The sequence below is a fragment of the Dermacentor silvarum genome, chromosome 3 (genome assembly GCF_013339745.2).
Source record: "Dermacentor silvarum isolate Dsil-2018 chromosome 3, BIME_Dsil_1.4, whole genome shotgun sequence".
Classification (NCBI taxonomy): Eukaryota; Metazoa; Arthropoda; class Arachnida; order Ixodida; family Ixodidae; genus Dermacentor; species Dermacentor silvarum.
The window spans coordinates 225,690,701-225,708,506 of NC_051156.1; the positions used below are offsets into that span (position 1 = coordinate 225,690,701).

The window sequence follows — 17,806 nt, forward strand, 5'->3', positions numbered from 1 at the left end:
ACGCATTTCGGTGATGGCCATGTGGTATGTCGCTACATTGCTTCGATGCTAATCGCATTAACGTTGACATTCATCGTGAGATGGATTCGGCGGGATGTTTTTTAAAGGCTAGAGGTCTTGGAATTTCTCTGCTTTTATTTAGGGTGCGTGAAATTCTGAATGAAGCGTACTCACGCTCTTAAGACTGCGCACACGTATTCGATGAAGCGCTCACGAGCAGAGCGTTCAGCGAGCGCTGTGTGCCCGCCGCAATATTTCGTACGCCACATACTAAATCTTGCTAACGACTCGAGTGTGCATCTCATGTAGCCACCATTACGCGCTTGTCGGGCGCTCGGAGGATCCAATGCACATTGCGACCAGCGGACACAAGCGGGCGCGCTTTTCCAGGGTCACGTCTCTTCAAATAACGGTAAAACGGAGAGGGGGAAACCGCGCGTCCTTGCGAGCAGTCGTCCTCATTCCTTTTTCTCGCAGCTTTATTTCTTCTCGTTTCGCGGCAGCGAGCGCGATAACAGCGCGCGCAACGTTGGCGGCAGAGGCGCGTGCAATAAAGCAGGCAAACGAGAAAAGCGTCTGGGGCGGTCGTCGTCGCGTGTCCGTTGGCCTTTTCCTGGATAATGGGCGGGCATTTGGCCAGGGGAGATAGAAGGAGAAAGCGACAGGCGCGAAATGACACGCCGTCGACGTCCTTCACGTGTTTCGGAAGCCGAAAAAAAGGTCTTTTGCCGCGGAAGTCTTATCCGAGGCACAGGAAGAGACTTTCGCTTATCTGCAGCGGTTCGCCGCCCACTGATTGGTCGGTAGAGACGAATCGAGCGGGAGCGCCAAGGACGCGGCCGTTGTAGCCGCTGTGTTACCGAAGGCATTACCTCATCGCAGAGCGGACGCTGCCAGGCTAAATCCTAGAAATCGCCGCTTCTACTTCGTCTCACATGCTGCACTGCGAGAGACATGTTGCATGCACGCACTAATTTCCGCAGAAAGCACACAACCCCAAAAGTTGGATAAGTGGATACGTGTAGTCAGTGACTGACTTGACTGACTACATGTTCATTGGGTATGTTGTGGTATATGGTGCTCATATCCAACCTGCTGAGTTGCCACTGTTGTAATGCACGATGAATTTTATGAAACATTATTAAGGCGTCGGCTAGAGAAAGCTGGTCTTGCTTGATCACCCGCCGGCGAGTATATATTCCGAAGTGCACAAGTCCAGAAAGAAGAGGACGGCCACTACGGAGCCAATTCAGACCTCGAGGGTTCAGTCAGAATGAATATGCGAGTGACTGACTTCCAACCTGCCAAGCAGATGCCTGTCGTTCGGCGCATATACGTAGTGCTAAAAAGCAAACCACATATAGCGCCACCAATATACATATGTATTCTTGGCGTAGTCACGGTTCTTTGTTTTTATTGCGATAGCAATTATATGGACACTCAAAGTGGATTTCTGCCGTCGGCGTCGTCGTCGCCGTGAGGTTCCGTATGACGTCCAACGGCGATGAAATCGTCGCCGCGCGCCGTATGCTGTATGTGCGAGGGACGCGCGCGAGGGACGCGCGCTTTCACGGGGAGCGAACGCACGGCGGAGAGCAAACGCGCGTTCTGCGCCGTGCTCCCTGAAGGGCTGCAGAATTAAGCTCTCTTTCCTCCTTTACAGTCACCATATATATATATATATATATATATATATATATATATATATATATATATACAGGGTGTTTCAGCGAACACTTTCAAAATTTATTTAAGGTTGTCTGTGGCAGATAGCCAATTCTAGTTAATGAGCTGGTCTACTCGAAGAGGCGGACATTACTTGCACAACAAATTGAAAAGCAAAATCGACTAATTGACAAAAATTCACTAATTAAGTTTTTAACTAATTACCTGATGGCCCATATTGCAATTTACAAATTGTAGCCGTGGAGTTCGCAAGGCATCCACTTGGAACGAATTCTCGGGATGACACCAGTTTCGAGATAAGAATTCCCGAACTTTGCGGAGAAATGCATTGGCGTTCCAGTTAGGTTCTTAACAAAGTGTCGCTTTATGCATTGAAGCACAAAATTAACTGGAACGCCAATGCATTTCTCAGCAAAGTTCGGGAATTACATACCCAGGGTTAGGTCTAGTAGTAAAACATAAATACCCCAGAAAGTGGATGGGAAAACGGCGCCGCGGTAGCTCAACTGGTAAGAGCATCGCACGCGTAGTGCGAAGACGTGTGTTTGTGCCCCACCTGCGGCAAGTTGTTTTCCGCCCACTTTCATTTTCATTAATCTATCATTTCTTTAATTAAATTAGTAAGTAAAAGTAATTTGCGCTATGTTGTCCTTGGTGTCTATGTTTGTTGGATTCTTATGATATTATTGACAAAGTTATTCCTCGTAATTTGATATTGACAGTTCACAAACAAATGTCAGGAAACAAAGCAGCGACAGCGCATGCCTTTTATGTTAAATTATCTCAGACTGAAATATAAAAGTGTGAAACAATAACAGAAACCTGAAAATGATGCAATTTCTTTGGCGCGATTGCGCACTACCTCCGGGATCGGCCCATGCAGGTAGCCGCGTTTCTAACAGAAAGCTCGCCTTCGTGCATAAAGTTCGCCGCCAGCGTTTCCCGGTAAATATTACGGCTACATAAGCTGCAGTTTCCGGGAAGCGTGAGAAGCAGTCGGGGATCTTTGAATGCTATCGCGTTCCACTCTTAAAGGCGATGCTTAGGCGTCCTCGAAGTTTTTAGCACCTTTTTACTATCGAGAGTGTTTTGTACCTAAGGGTGTCACCTTTCTCATTTCGAACAATGACAAGGCGAGCAGGGGTTCCCTGAAAACTAACCATGAATTCATTGTTTATCAGCTCCCTGTGCACCCTTCAGTAATACTCATTGGACGGCCGGATCACGGTATAGTTGTCGCAGAGCAGAAGTCTAGTTGTATCACAGCGTCCGTGCACGGTTATGCAGACACCTTCCGCAATCGCCGGCAAGGCTGTCCAATCGACAAGGCCAGGCAACTCGAACAGACGGAATGTAGAACGAAGCTGCGCAACTTCTGCTCCGTCTCACTCGGAAGTGGGTGGGGTGCTCCGCGGACTTTGTCCATACCGACGAAATGACGCCATTTTAACGCAACCATGGGACAAAGGTGATATCTTCTTGCATCCATGGCGATTGAATCGGTTGTCTCGGTATTGCCCAACGTAATCCTAAAGCACAGAATGAGCAGAGCCCACTGCCTATTCTACAAAGTAGGACTTCGCCAAGAGAATAATCGCTCAGTCGAAACAGCTCAGTCAAGAGAGCTTGGGAATGTGTAAACCGAAGAACCGGACACCAAGTTCATGCGAGTTTCTACAGAGCCCGTTAAATTGCTGTTTTTCCAGTGCCTCAAATCATCTCGGTGTTGCGGATAGCTGACATTTACAGCGCCTGAAACAAGCACAATTACAAATTCTCTCTGCTCCAACAAAAAGATTATGCAGATATTTTGCGCAAACAATGACGATTGTCTGCAGTTACTAAAATAGACAATCCGAATCAAATTGACAGGTTTTGCTGGCTGTGATTCACACCAGCGGTGTAAAAGTCTGCGATGATCACCATTAAGCTATTTGACTGAAGCTCACAAATTAGTATTGTTTTAATTAACCAATTTTCTGCAATTCTCGCAATCGCGGAATAGAAGCCACTCCTGCTGGATCCAGCCATTATAATTTAATAGCAATCCTAAAGCTAGCGAAGGTTTTAGTATACTCGTTCTTAGACTTTATGCTAAATATATTGCCACAGAACGTGGTACTTTCTCGGAAAGCCCAAGGCTTCCATTTGTCGTTTTCATTCTGCCACTTGTCACCAGTCGAGCCTTCCAGATTGCTTCAGCTTTGACCCAACTATAGTCAGGTACAACTTAAGAAGGCAGGAGAGGCTCCGCCCAGATTACCGAAGTGTGGCAGCCAATTTCCTCCGCGACTAAAGAAATAGCCCCACTCAAAAGTCCCGCCCAGTTCGAAGCGCGGGCGACTATGTTTTCCGTCGGCGAGGTCATCAGCCGTTCGGCTCATGACGTCAGTCTAGAGTGCGCGCCCATTGGTGGAGGCACGTGTGCATCCGCCTTTGAGGGGCAAATGCCGTTGCCTTCTAAAGTTGTACTCAGTTGAATGTCGTTCTGAGTACGCGGGCTCTTCCTTGTTCGCGTAGTGCACTCTGATAAGATAGTCGAGCCGAACTACCTGTCGGACCGAGTGCAGGAGCCATTCTCGCCGCCAAGGCTCGGTCTTGAAATAGTCTTGAAATAGACACCCGCATTTAGACTTGTTGTTCAAGGGCAGTGATACGAAAGCGATATTGTTGCTCAATTATTTCTAATGCGATGTCTTCACCTTCGTATACGCGTGACTGCTTCACTATAACGATAGGTGTAGACTGACTACGTTTCTCCTGTCCATACAGTCAATGCATGTCGATGAGAGAGCTGGTGACATTAACGCCTTGACAAGTTCGTTTCGTCTCATCCGCGTCTCTTGGTTTAAACCAGTGCGTCGGGCCGAAAAGTTTTCGGCTTCGGTTCAGGTTCAGTTACGGAGCAAAAATATAACAGTTCGAACCGGTTTGAATCGGCTCATACGGGGTACGGTTCGAAGTTAAGAAGAATGAAAAGTTAGAGAACGACAATTTTTGAGCGTCACCCGCGAATTTATTTAAGCGAAAGATCGTTTATTTCTACTCTTAGTGATGCGGACCGATGTATCTCTGCTGTCTTAATTAATAACCACGAAATTAAATACACTGCGATCGGAGGCGCGCAGGCGTACTGTGATCTGTTTTCGAAGGACCGTGTCCAATGCCATGGACACCTCTCTCTCTCTCTCTCTCTCGCTATATATATATATATATATATATATAGAGAGAGAGAGAGCCTGCTGGTGCCTTGTAGGTCTGGTTTATAAAGGGGAAAGATACGGGGATGGCAAGTTCGTGTTAAGATGCAGTGAAAAAATACCATTGATGTACTGGGGTTTTGCGTGGCAAAACCACGATATGGTTCTGAGGCACGCCATAGTGGTGGACTGCGGATTAATTTTTACGAACTGCGGTTCTTTAAGGTGCACCCAATGCACTGCACACAGGCGCTTTGTGCTTTCTGCTCCATCGAAATGCGGCTTACGCGGCCGGGATTCGATGCCGCGTTCTCGCGCTTATAGTAGCGCAACGCCAAAGCCACGGTGGATGCAGAGAAAGAAAATCAATATGTAAAGTCAAAGGGTCCTTGCTTGTTGCACACCTTATTTGAAGAAGATCCATCGAGTCGTTTCTTTAGGCCACACTCTCTTACTTTAAATATATATATATATATATAATCATATCATAGGACGCCAACAAACATAGACACCAAGGACAAAACAGGGGAAATTACTTGTACTTACTAAGCGAAATAAAGAAATGATAAATTAATGGAAATTAAAGTGGATGAATAAAGTGGATTAATGTGGCGCAGGCTAACTATCCCAGGGTTAATTCTAGCAGTAAAACATAAATACCCCAGAAAGTGGATGGAAAAACGGCGCCGCGGTAGCTCAATGATAAGAGCTTCGCACGCGTAATGCGAAGCTCTTATCATTGAGCTACCGCGGCGCCGTTTTTGTTGGCTTCCTATATGATAGGATTAATAAAATCGAGCCCCTCGGTTCCCTTTCTTCTTGTTCACCATATATATATATATATATATATATATATATATTATAGAATGTGTGTGTGTGTGTGTGTGTGTGTGTGTGTGTGTGTGTGTGTGTGTGTGCGTGTGCGTGTGCGCGCGCGCGCGCGCGCGCGCATAGGTGAAAGTGGCCTATAGACCTCTTGATCGGGAGAGCAGGAAAGGCCGCGCGGTGAACCGGCGCGGCGCTGCTTGAACGGCACGCCTCATATTTACAGTAACTCTAGTGTTGCCATCGCGTGCTGGGGAACGATTGGGAGATGTTTTAGCTCGCCCTCGGTACAAAATTTACGCGATGTCAGTTTATACGAGGTAGTCGAATAACCACTCGGTGCAGCGGCAGCTACAGTATGCGGAAGTTTCTCTTGTCTGCGGAACATGCGACGCGCATCATCGCAGCATCGGTGTGTGTGCGTGTTGGGAACTATTTTGGCTGTCCCGGTTCTTTTTCAACGAAGAGCAGCGGCGTAATTGGATTGCCAGCGTGAACTGGAAAATTTTTTTCACTATCTGATCGTTTGGCGTAAGAACACGAATGCCTGTGTACGGCCCACCTAATGCAACCCCGAAACATCTGAGCGCCAATTGCTACAATATATTTGCGTCAGCCACCGGCATCGTTCTCACGTATTTCAAGTCTAGTAGACCTGGAATCGCTGCTATGTCTAGGTTAGCCTCCTGTAGGACTCCGATGGCGTTGCTCAACACAGCGATCACGGTGGTTGGTAAACCAGCATAATACATCTAAGTTTTGTGCTTCGGCATTGCCTTTTCAGCCTGTAAAGTAGTAATATCGAAAGGGGACCGCATAAAGAGAATCCGATGGCTATCTTTGAGGACATAATTTCCGTAAACGTAAAAAAAAAGGGACTAACAAAACGGAAAGAAAATCCTCTTCCTAAAAAAAAAAAAGAGAAAAACGACAAACCTCACACTGTCTATAAGATAAGATAAGACCCGCAATAAAATCTCGCATGGTCATGCGGGATGATTGGATCATGCGCTATAATGCACAAACGGGTCTAAACCCAGCGTCTACCGCTGATTTAGGACCTTCGCGCAGTCCGCAGTCGGTCGTTCGACCAATCGAAAAGTGTAAGTCACACTGTACGGTAGGCTGTTATTAGTAACTAAAACTATTTTATTCGTTAGCGGAAACCTCGTCCAAAAAACGAGGTGTTGCGCAGTGTATCTACAGATAACAGTTTGAACTCTTGTCAAAGTAAACAGCACAACTTCTTCCGCAGCAGAATGGTACCCACGCTGTTAGGATCGTCTTATGTTTCGTAACTACTCATTCCTGCTAAACCACAGCTTAGAACTACAATGAGAAAGCTGCAGTAAGGTCACATTCGTGAAACAAATTTTCACAAATACATAAATGATATTCGAGGCTGATTGCACGCTCAAACACGCGCGCACACATCCGTCCGACTGATTGCCAGCGGAAACTCCAGCTATGCCGAATTAAATCACTTCATTATGCCTCACAGAACCGTTTCCCATTTAGAAGAGGCCACGTCATACTAAATAGACCGCGGGAGCGCGAGAACAACCTACCAGAAAGTGCCATCAAGCGTGGCATACAAGATGGAGAGCTCGCCCAAGCCAGCATGTCGACTGCCCATAGATGGCGCCACTGCCTACAAAATATGGCGGTGCCCGTGGAAAAAAAAAAAAAAAAAAAGCCGGTCCATAGCATACACTTTGCCTGTCGGAGAGCGATTTGAGTGGCGCATACGTTTAGGAAGGTTCTACCTATATCAAAAGACTACACTTCCCAGAAACGGTCGGGGGGAGGAGACAATTTGATGCAGTACGACACCTGTTCCACCGGCTTCAACCTAATATAATTTGCTTCACTTAAAGCTTTCCCACACTTTTCCATCAAGTCAATCTTAAAAAATAACCAATGCAAGGGGCCTTTATGTCGTCAGCTGCTCTGCAAGACGGGACTTATTTGGAAAAGACCTCACGATGATATCATGAGAACTGGTTGCGGAATCGGAGGCACTTTCATTTCTTTTGTTGACCGAATGGTAACTACTCAGGTATGGCTGCGAGCAGACTCCCTAGATGAGCTATTCATACGAGGCGCGTTAGTTTGGCAGCGCACTATAGGCGCAGTGGAAAGTGCACCGGATTAGCGACTCGCTTCCAGGGTAAATTTGCCTTGAACGACAGTTATCTTCCCCGCCAGCGCAAACAATAATGGCAGGAAAAGACGTGCTCCTAGGCTGGAGGCATTCGAGACGGCGTGAATACCCAACTTCGGCAGCTGAAAGCATAGGGTGATTAGCATCGCCTGTTGTCGCTTTTGGAGATGCATGCCTGCACCCGGTGATATCCCCGCAAAGTACGACGCTGCGTATAGCTGAGTTCGCCGCAGTGGCAGCACGCGGTATCCTTCTCGTTTCTCCCGACAAGAGGTCAGGGACTCGCGGGGCCAATACTCGGCGCTGCGCTGGTGTCGATCGCTCGCGGCGAAACTTAAAGGGGTAATCTGGCCGTACCAAGAACGCATCGAACTTTCAACCGCATTGTGTTTTAAAAGAAAAAAAAATATACAGATCTCATGCGCTATGGAAATCGGTTTAAGTAAAGCTTTCTTTGGTGTTGCCGATGTGCGCTGTCCTTGCTTAGCGACCATTTGCAAGTAAAGAGCACGGAAAGCATTGGAGACGTTTTTACTGAAAAATGCCTCGCTCAACGCGAACTTGCGGCACTCGAGCACTGAAGGCACGTTCGACAGAAACGTCTACCGCATGCGCTACACATTGAACAGAACTCGTCCCGCGGCACGGCAGAGGCGGCGAGCCGGAGCGGCGGCTGCGACGACCAGCGTGGCTAGCTTTCCAGAAGCTTTCTTTCTTTACAGCCGGCACCAAGGCACCGGCTGAGAGCGCCAACCAAAGCGTCCCGCGTTGTGGCGCGGGCGGGCGCTATACAGGCGCATACAAACTTTGGTGAAAGTACACATTGTAGCTCATACCTCAAGGTTTGAACCCTCAGGTAGAGTGCTCAGCGATTGAAACGCGATACATGGGACCGCACGGCGTCCGGCACTTCTTTAATCACCGGCGAAAGCTGGCTGATCGGTCCAAATGTGCTCACCATGTATCATACACGCTATCGTGCACTGCAATTCTCGGGCGCTAGGAGCACAGCAGCTTGGGGTTCCCAGCCCACACCGGTGGCGCGCAACAAGGGCCGGCCGCCGTGCACTTAAGGATAGCGTTTGAATCGCTGAACATTGTGAGTTCAGTGCGGCCATTAGGAAGCTCCTTTGGAGTGCAACGAGGTCGCAATTGCAGATAACCTCTCATACATGGCAGGCAGTGTACAGTGGCGATCCTAACCGCTTAATTTTACACCATAAGTATTGACTCCACATTTCCTTGTCGTTATTTTTCGGCGGCCGCATTTCGATGGAAGCGAAAAACGAAAACACCCGTGTACTTAGATTTAAGTGCACGGTGAAGAACCAAGTGGTCCAAATTATTCCGCAGTACCATTTACGGCGTGCCTCATAATCAGATCGTGGTTCTGAAAAAAAAATATAGCAACTTGCGACGCAGTTACTGTCATTGTAATTCCTTGTAATCGCACCGTTAAGGTCGTCGCACAGCGGGTGTAAGCACGTCTTGCGTCACAAACAAGCACTCTGCGTTCGTGCATGACACCGAATTGGTGTCACGGGCACACGCAGACCATGCACTGGACAGCTGCAGATGTAAACAATCGCGTCTAATATTTAAATCGGTTTACGATTGACGTTTGTTTACGTTCTACTAATAACGACATTCGGGCCAGCAATACTCTATGGGAACAGCACCGGTTTTACTTATGTTGTTGTGAAGCTGGTTATTAGCGCGTAGGGACTTGAGCGATAACAGGGCTGCACGTGTGACTGTGAAGATTACCAGAAGCCCAGTGGTTTCTTTAGGATGCAAGTGAAGGAACACAAGGATGGCAGTGCAAACGCTTAAGGAAATCGCCAAGTGGGCCGACAATTTCTTCAAGTCTTGTTATTTTTCGCCCAAGAAGGAAAGAAAACGAAGGTAACGAGAGAAGCGATAAGCAAGCACGCGCGTGTGTTCTGTTCAGAGAAACGCCGTGCCCGCATCTCGCGGTACGTTATCACAGCTAATCGCACGAGGACGCACTTATGAACGCGGCAGTCTCCTGTATTCCGGCACAAAGCTGTATACGCTCGGAGCGGGCACCTGCGTATAGAATGATGTCATCATTATGTATACCTACCGTGTGTACATCGTGCTGCTTATTCGAAGCCGACCGAAGGAATCGTTTCAGTGCTACACGTAGCGAGGGTCGTTTCCTCCACTCCCTGCCGTCAGCTCCGCAGCGCATGTGTTGGCTGCTGCACTGATTTATTCGACGCAGACTGCCTGGTGGCGGTGTCTGGTTAAGGACTACCGCACGGACAAATTGCAGAGCCTTCTTTTGGTCGTGGAATTGTGTTTATTATGTTTATGCATACGGCAGTTATTTAGCGTGTATGCTAGCCAACCGGTCATTGCAAATTGCTCCACAGGGACATAATGAACGGGGAAACAACGTAAAGAATGAGCAGACTTGAGTGACTCTTTCGCATTTGAGCAAAGATGAAGACGAGAATCGAAGTGGCCTGGCGAAGGCGTAACTGAAAGGGCGGACGACCACAGCGAACAGAGCTGCTACGTCAGTGAAGCACGTTATTCTCCTAGACTCTACAGCTACCTTAATTCACTACAAGAAAAGCGGAAAATACCTGTCCAAAAAGGGGTCAGGCAAGGAGGCACAATCTCTCCAATGCTCTTCACTGCATGCTTAGAAGAAGTGTTCCAGCTATTAGACTGAGAAGGATTAGGAGCGAGGGTCAACGGCGAATATTTCAACAAGCTTCGGTTTGTTGCACTGGGAATGAATTGCAACAAATGACTGAGGACGTTAGCCGACGAAGTGTAAGCGTAGGACTGAATATTAATATGCAGAAGACAAAGGTAATGCTCAATACTCTGGCATCAAGGGAAAAAAAATTCATGACTGGCAGTCAGGCTCTAGAATCTGTGCAAGAGTACATTTATCTGGGTCAAATTTAGTAAATTTGCAGGCATAACTTGGAATCAGCTAGAGCCAGACGGGGGTAATTGGAGATCGCAGGGAGAGACCTTCGTACTGCAGTGAACATAAAAATAGGTTGACGATGAGATGATGATAAGGCCAACACAAGAAGACCACGCTTCCAACAGCGATAGAATTAGGGTCTTTGAGATGGTAGGCAAATAGCTTGCTTTAATAACTGCTTTGAAAACACGCACGCACGCACGCACGCACAAAACAAAACAACAAACACAACAAAAACAAAAACTGCGCAGATTCTTGCTACCGAGGCCATAATTAAGTTGCAATGTCAGCGCGAGGGAGACAGAGCGAGAGAAGGTAATAGATGAAAGGCAGAGAATGACTATTTCGCATTGGGCAAACATCTCTTTCGCCTACGGACGAGTGTGGAGTGTTCAACGCTTTCGTTGGCCTGCGTTACAGAAGGGCTCTGGACAACGACAATTTCATAATGATAAGCTCCTAATGCGTGTGCCTCCATTTACTACTTCTCTACTTTTTCACATCGTTAATCTCTTCAATGAAGGTGTACATTTTCTACCTCAACGAAAAATGCCAAGGTATCTGTTGTCGACAGAGGCGGCGAAGTAATGCATCAAATTGCCGTCCAATATCTGTTCTCTCTGTTGCTGTAGAGGTATCAAGAAGCTTTTCTTGTAAGATCACTTTTTTTTTGCCAAGAACTTAATCATTGATTCACAATTTGGTTTCGTAAAACCTAGGTCGCGGCGACCGCATTCTGATGGAGGCGGAATACAAAAACCGTGTATTGTATATACTGTGCATCGGGTGCACGTTGAAGAACCCCAGACGGTCACAATCATGGAGTGCGCCTGACAATCAATTCGTGGTATTGACGTAAAACATGAATTCAATAATTTTTAATGAAGCATAGGTCAATACAGTAGGTCAAAAGAAGCTTTGTTCACACTGAAAAATTATGTTTTACGGAAGTTTTAAAAGCATTGGTTTACACTTGGGATATTTATCGATTTTGCAAGGCTTTTGACAACGCTGACCACGAGATTCTCGCCTCTAAGATCGCGTCGTGCATGTATTGGGCAAAAGCTTCAGAATGAGTTAAATTCCACCAATCTGCTACAGGTCAGTAAGTCCGCACAGATAACCTGAGCTCTTCAATTGTGCCCCTAAGATGAGCTGTATCTCAGGGAACCATACTTCTTCTTTCTGGGGTTTTACGTGCCAAAACCAGTTCTAATTATGAGGCACGCCGTAGTGGAGGGCTCCGGATTAATTTTGACCACCTGGGGTTCTTTAACGTGCACTACAACGCAAGCACACGGGCGTTCTTGCAGTTCGCCTCCATCGAAATGCGGTCGCCGGGGCCGGGATTCGATCCCGCGACCTCGTGCTCAGCAGCGCAAAGCCTTAGCTGACTGAGCCACCCCGGCGGGTCGGAATAGTGCTTGCGAAGGTGTCGGCGGAAGTGTAGCCAGCCTGCTAAGACCATATGATGAACAGATGCTTACACCGCACCAACTTTTCACTTGGGCCCTGGATAATATTAACGGTATTAGGACCATCTGGGTGCCGAGAAGTAGCTTTGAATTAAGAAAGGGCAGATCTCTTTGCTAGGTTTATGCAAGCCATTTGTGTGAAACGAACGTGCCAGTATCACCACTTCAAAGCGACCTCGAGCTCCATGCGTCTCGTCGGAATGACATCCTACAATTCAACAGAGGAAGTTCACGTTTGCAAAACGTCAAGTGGCGAACTAAAGAAAAACGGACTCGGAACAAGCTGCGAATGAGGCCATGCAATAAATGTAGTCTGAGAAAATGGTTTCTTCGGGCGTGTCATCACAAAGGCCCTTTGCTGCGTGTCCCAACAAATACTTTGCCGACTACTGACCATCTGGCCCGTAGTAGCTGGAATAATAGTAGAAACGTATCACGGAACTATTGAAATATGCTCAATAAAGCTGTCTGTCACCAATAGTCACCAAATGTATTGCACTTTTTTCGCCGGTTATAGCGACACACCGAACGTGTGTCGTGCAAGTGCTCCCAGTTGACAGTCAAGAAAGTGGCCCGCTCTAGCATTCCACGCGTAGGCGGCTGCATATGAAATATGTGTAACTTCCGGTAGCTTGCAAGTGCGCAATGTCGATCTACCTTAAATACGTACAGGATTTAAATTCTTACAAACTCCTGGCGATCCTGGCTTTTATTCCTCGCCGCACACACCATCATCTGGTTGTATTTCCCGCCAATATGCTATGAGCTGAAGTCGAAGCGCAAACCAAAATATTGCGATGGTGGGACTCAAATTAAAAATTTTTTACGTGGTGAAAACAAAAATTACTTGGATCAGAATTTACGTGGTGAAAGTTGTTATGCTTCTAAATTAAATACAAGTACGCTTTTCTGCGTGCTAATATGCTTTTTTGTTTAAGTGAGGACATAAAAGTAGCCGACAAACAGAATTTTTGGCGTATGCTTTCCCTTTTATATAATGGCTGTGAGGCACAGCGCACATCAAATCGCAGTAAACTTTCTGCAGTAACACGGGCTCAGAACAGCTTGGGGCGTGGTGGAGAGCCGCGCTGATCAGCTAAGACCAACTATGGGCCATCCAGCGAGCTCGAGAGGCGGCTGGGAGACCACCCCTGACGTGGCCCAGGCCTCAATTCGTTGGTTTATTCAATAAAGTTGTTGCACTTACTCACTCAACAGGGGCCAAAGCGCGCTTCCGAGTGATTCCCCCCACAAAGGCTGTACTATGCCACGCACCATTTCTGTCGCAGTTCAACTACTGTAACTTTTTTTCTTCATAGTCTTAAAAAAAAAAAAAAATCGCCTGCTGTTCCGTGACTATTTTTTCTTTGTGCACGCATAAATGACCGCGTTATGTTCCGACAATAATAGCGCACGGGCTGCTACACATTCTCTCCCTGCTCTCGTTTCCCCTATCCGGCACTCTTTGTGGCCTGTTGCAATTGCGGAAGACAAGTGTTGAGTCTTTTTACGTGGCTCATTTTCCTTTCCGCGTTATCTTAGCCGTGCTCGCTTCCTGTTCGTTGTGACATAAAGACCGCAACAACATTAGCGTCTATATACATATCGGACACGGGGCGGCAGGTCAGTAGAAACACAATAGTAGACGATGCTCAACTTTGTGCCTCTTGACGAATATCACTCCGCGTTCGCATATGCAATCGTTGCAGCGGTATCATAAGAATTGCGGAAGCATGTAGGTACGAGTCTTACTGTCAGTGAATGGAACCCAAAATAAGCTGTCCAGTGCGACCACGCCCGTCATTCTGCATAATCTCGTGCGTTAAAAGCCACGTTAAAGGGTTCGCATGCTAGCTGCGCATTGCAAATTCAGATTTTCGCAGCCTGGTTTTGACTGAGCAAGACTAGTTAGTTTGCATTGAAATCCTTTCAAGTTTGTATCTTTATTCAATTTGTAGAAGAAAGGTTGATTATTATCGCAGAAAATCAAGTCAAAACTTCCCTTCATTCAATTTCGCACTGAAAGCCCCCCTACAATAAATAGGTCAGTGGGACCTCACGGATTTCCAACTGTTTTGTCATATTTGGTGACGCAAGTAAAGTTTTGGAAACTTGCTGTAGTTGAGCACTTAAGATCCTTTGCAGTGTACTGTAGTCCTTCAACAGTAAGCGATGCACCAGTGTACTCTGACACCATACATGACGTCACGATTGGATGGTGCGGGAACTTATCCTTTGCGTTCTTTTCTGGCTTAATTACCAAGCTTCATTTCAGGGTAAGAGCGGCCGTTTTGCTTTTACAGAAACGTAATTTACTAACTCGATGTGCCTGAAAATAGTTTTCTTATATTAACTCGATAATAGTTATGATTTAAATATTCTGTAATGATCTACATTTCTTTTTAGTTGTGCGCATGTTCACTGGCGCTATCCGCTCTTGTCCCCGATGCTAGGGTGCATGCAGTTTGAAAACCTGCGGGTCGTGCTCGATGATGCGGAAACGTTAGCTACCCATCCACAAGCGTAAGCGCTGGTGTCGACACAACGAGAAAGAAGAGGGAGCTGCGCTGTCTGAGAAAATTTAATTAAACCAAACCGAGCGGTTTCGTCTTTTCTTTCTTTCATAGGAAAATTGACGGCCTTTTCTGTTTTCCTTCGGCGGAATATGCGCCAGGCTATTCGCTAAGCGTGCGGTAATCGAATATTATGCCAGTAGTACGCGTCGCGACACGTGACCCGAGCGGAGCTCGTAAAGCGAGACTGACCTGTGTTCCGGGTAGCGGAGTTCTCGGGAAGGCGACCGACTTGAGCACACAAGAGCGCGGTGTTGCGAGGAAGCGCAGTGGACGACGAGCCGCCCTGCAGCCACCTGCGATTCTCTGTGCTGGCCGCGCCGGTTGTGCGCGGGGTTCCTCAGACGCGCGACGCACGAGTCCTGGCAAGATCCAGACCGGCCAGTGGGGACCGCTTACGTCAAAGGGTGGTCGCCGATGCCACTCGTCAATCGCGGATGGTGGCGAGGGATTACCGCTCCGACGGGCGACGCTTTGCACTCTGGCCGACAGCGCGGCGGCTGCTCGGAGGAGCGCCGGTGAAGCCCGTTTCTGGTTGTTCCTCTCGCCGCGTCGAACCGGACGGCGGCGGAGGAGGAGAGCAGCGCGGAAAGCGAGAGCCCCGTGTCACTCACCTCCTCGTCGCTGGTGCTCTCCCTCTCTGCATTTATCGCCGAGAGAAAGCGCGGTGTCGTTTGAGTGGTCTGCATGTTTCCGAGGCGCGTTTCAAGGTGCCTGGTGGCACTGCCAAATGAGATTAGATAGCCGCCGCACTGTTTCACTGCATGGCCGATGCAAGTCGGCTCCTCGCGCTGTCGTCGGCGCTGCCCGAGAACCGCGGCTCTCCTTCTCATCCTGGTCCGGTGGCGATGGTTCGTTGCGCGCATTGTTACTAGCCGCTATTGGCGTCGTCCGCGGAGTTTAAGCACGAACGCCACCGGCGGTGCCTTCTCTCGTGCTGTTGTGCACGCGCGCACTGTTCGTACACAGCAATAACCTGACTTCCCGCTTTCGTTGTCTTTACGAGTCACTTACTGCGTACCTTACGCACTCTTGATTTCCAGCCGACATCAGGAAAATCTACGCCCTCTTGCACAAAGCCTACAAGCGGGCTCTGGGCTTACCAATCAGTACGTCTACCGACAAGCTGCTGAAGCTAGGGCTTCACAATACCACCGAAGAACTCATAGAGGCTCACCTGATCAGTCAACGGGTACGACTTTCCACAACGACGAAGGGACGAACTATTCTCAATAGACTGGACAATAATGCGCCGCTGCAGCATCAACCCCGAACGACGGCCTTGCTACCCAAGTGCGTACGGAGCCAGATCCTGGTTCAACAGCTACCAAGAAACATGCACCCTATCCACAACGCAGGAAGAAGGGCTGCAAGGGCTAAAGCCATCACCAAACAGTACGGCACGTTAAAGAACCCCAGGTGGTCAAAATTAATCCGGAGCCCTCCACTACGGCGTGCCTCATAATCAGAACTGGTTTTGGCACGTAAAACCCCAGAAAGAAGAAGAACAGTACGGCAACCATCCACTAGTCGCTTACACCGACGTGGCCCTGTACCTCATCAGGAGAGCCTCTACATCCACCGTAATTGTAGGTCAGGAGCACCTGACAAGCGTCTCCATCCGCAATGACAACTCTATCGTCGCCGAGGTAGTAGCCATCGCCTTGGCGATCGCACAGACGACTACAGACACCGTCCTAACAGACTACCAACAAGCGGCCGCAATTTCTCTTACGCCAGAATTCACCGAACCTCCCGGCAAATACTCCAAAGGGACCCCTCTAGTCACTTATCAGGAAATCACTATGCACTATAGGTTGCAATGAAGAATATTTCTGGCCCCGCATAAAAATCTAACCAAAGGTAATGACCGCATTCTTAGAGCACTGCAAACCAACAGCTTCCCCCAGCCATCTAGAAACTACCACTTCACCCCCTATATGTCCTCTCCACTTTGCCACTTTTGTGGAGCACAGGGCACCCTCTACCACATGGTAGGGGCTGTACAGAATCACCCCTTAGAGAATCACCCAATCCATACCTCACACCTACGCAATACTCCTTCTGGAGCCTGTGAGGTATATGAAATAAATAAATAAAACCTGAGCTTTGGGAGGCACTAGTGCCCTAGCCAGCTCCACCCTTGCAAGCCAGCGCCAGCTGGTAGCGAGGGCCGTGGACGTGGCGAAATCCTATGATTTCCTGGAAAGGGGAGACCACTCCGAAAACAACTCCGAAAACAATCTCTCAATAAAGATGTTTATTCTCTCTCTCCTCACGCTGGTAGAAACAGCGAGATCTTGCGTAGTATTACCCTATTGATAAGTTACGATATTTTAAGAAAATGTAAATGATTCCTAAACAATTCATTCATTGCGACTCGGTACATACGGGTCGGCCTATGACACCAGGTACGGAGAGAACATCTTTTCCCTCGACTTGATGGCTAGAAATGCTTCCACCAGTTCACCCTAACATTTCACACCACAGCTACAGTTATAAACTTCGCAGCTGTCACTGTAAGACCTTGGAGCCTATCATGCCGCGGTTGTGCAAGGGGTTCACCAAATGCTGCGGCTCTGTTCTGAGCTGCAGGCAAGACGCTCAGCGAAGCCAGGAAAATGTCATATACCAGGCGTTTCTTGTTATGTGGAACACTTTACTTTAAATGAAATTGTCAAATCTAGGCCTCCGCAGTTCTTGCGGATCTAGGCGAACATCAGCAGCAAGAAACATTTCGACGATGATTTCTCTAATCAGCGTAAAATTTCTGATTGAATTTCTTAATTAGTCAGTTGAAGGCGCACATGTAATTGCGAAATTGAAGCCGAGGAGTACTGACGTCACGCCTACTTAGCAGGAATCCCGAGAGTAGCACCACTTTCGAGATATCCGTTGCCAAAATCTCCTTA

The 17,806-nt window shown here is 47.8% G+C and overlaps 1 protein-coding gene across 1 annotated transcript in view; it reads right to left on the reverse strand.

The window, feature by feature from the left end:
* LOC119446814 (monocarboxylate transporter 9) overlaps positions 1–15,398 on the reverse strand; it is a 38,956-nt gene extending 23,558 nt beyond the window's left edge. Inside the window, exon 1 of the mRNA XM_037711377.2 lies at positions 15,087–15,398. The gene's annotated coding sequence lies outside the window, so the exon portion shown is untranslated. The remainder of the gene's footprint in view (positions 1–15,086) is intronic.
* Positions 15,399–17,806: the final 2,408 nt, after the last annotated feature.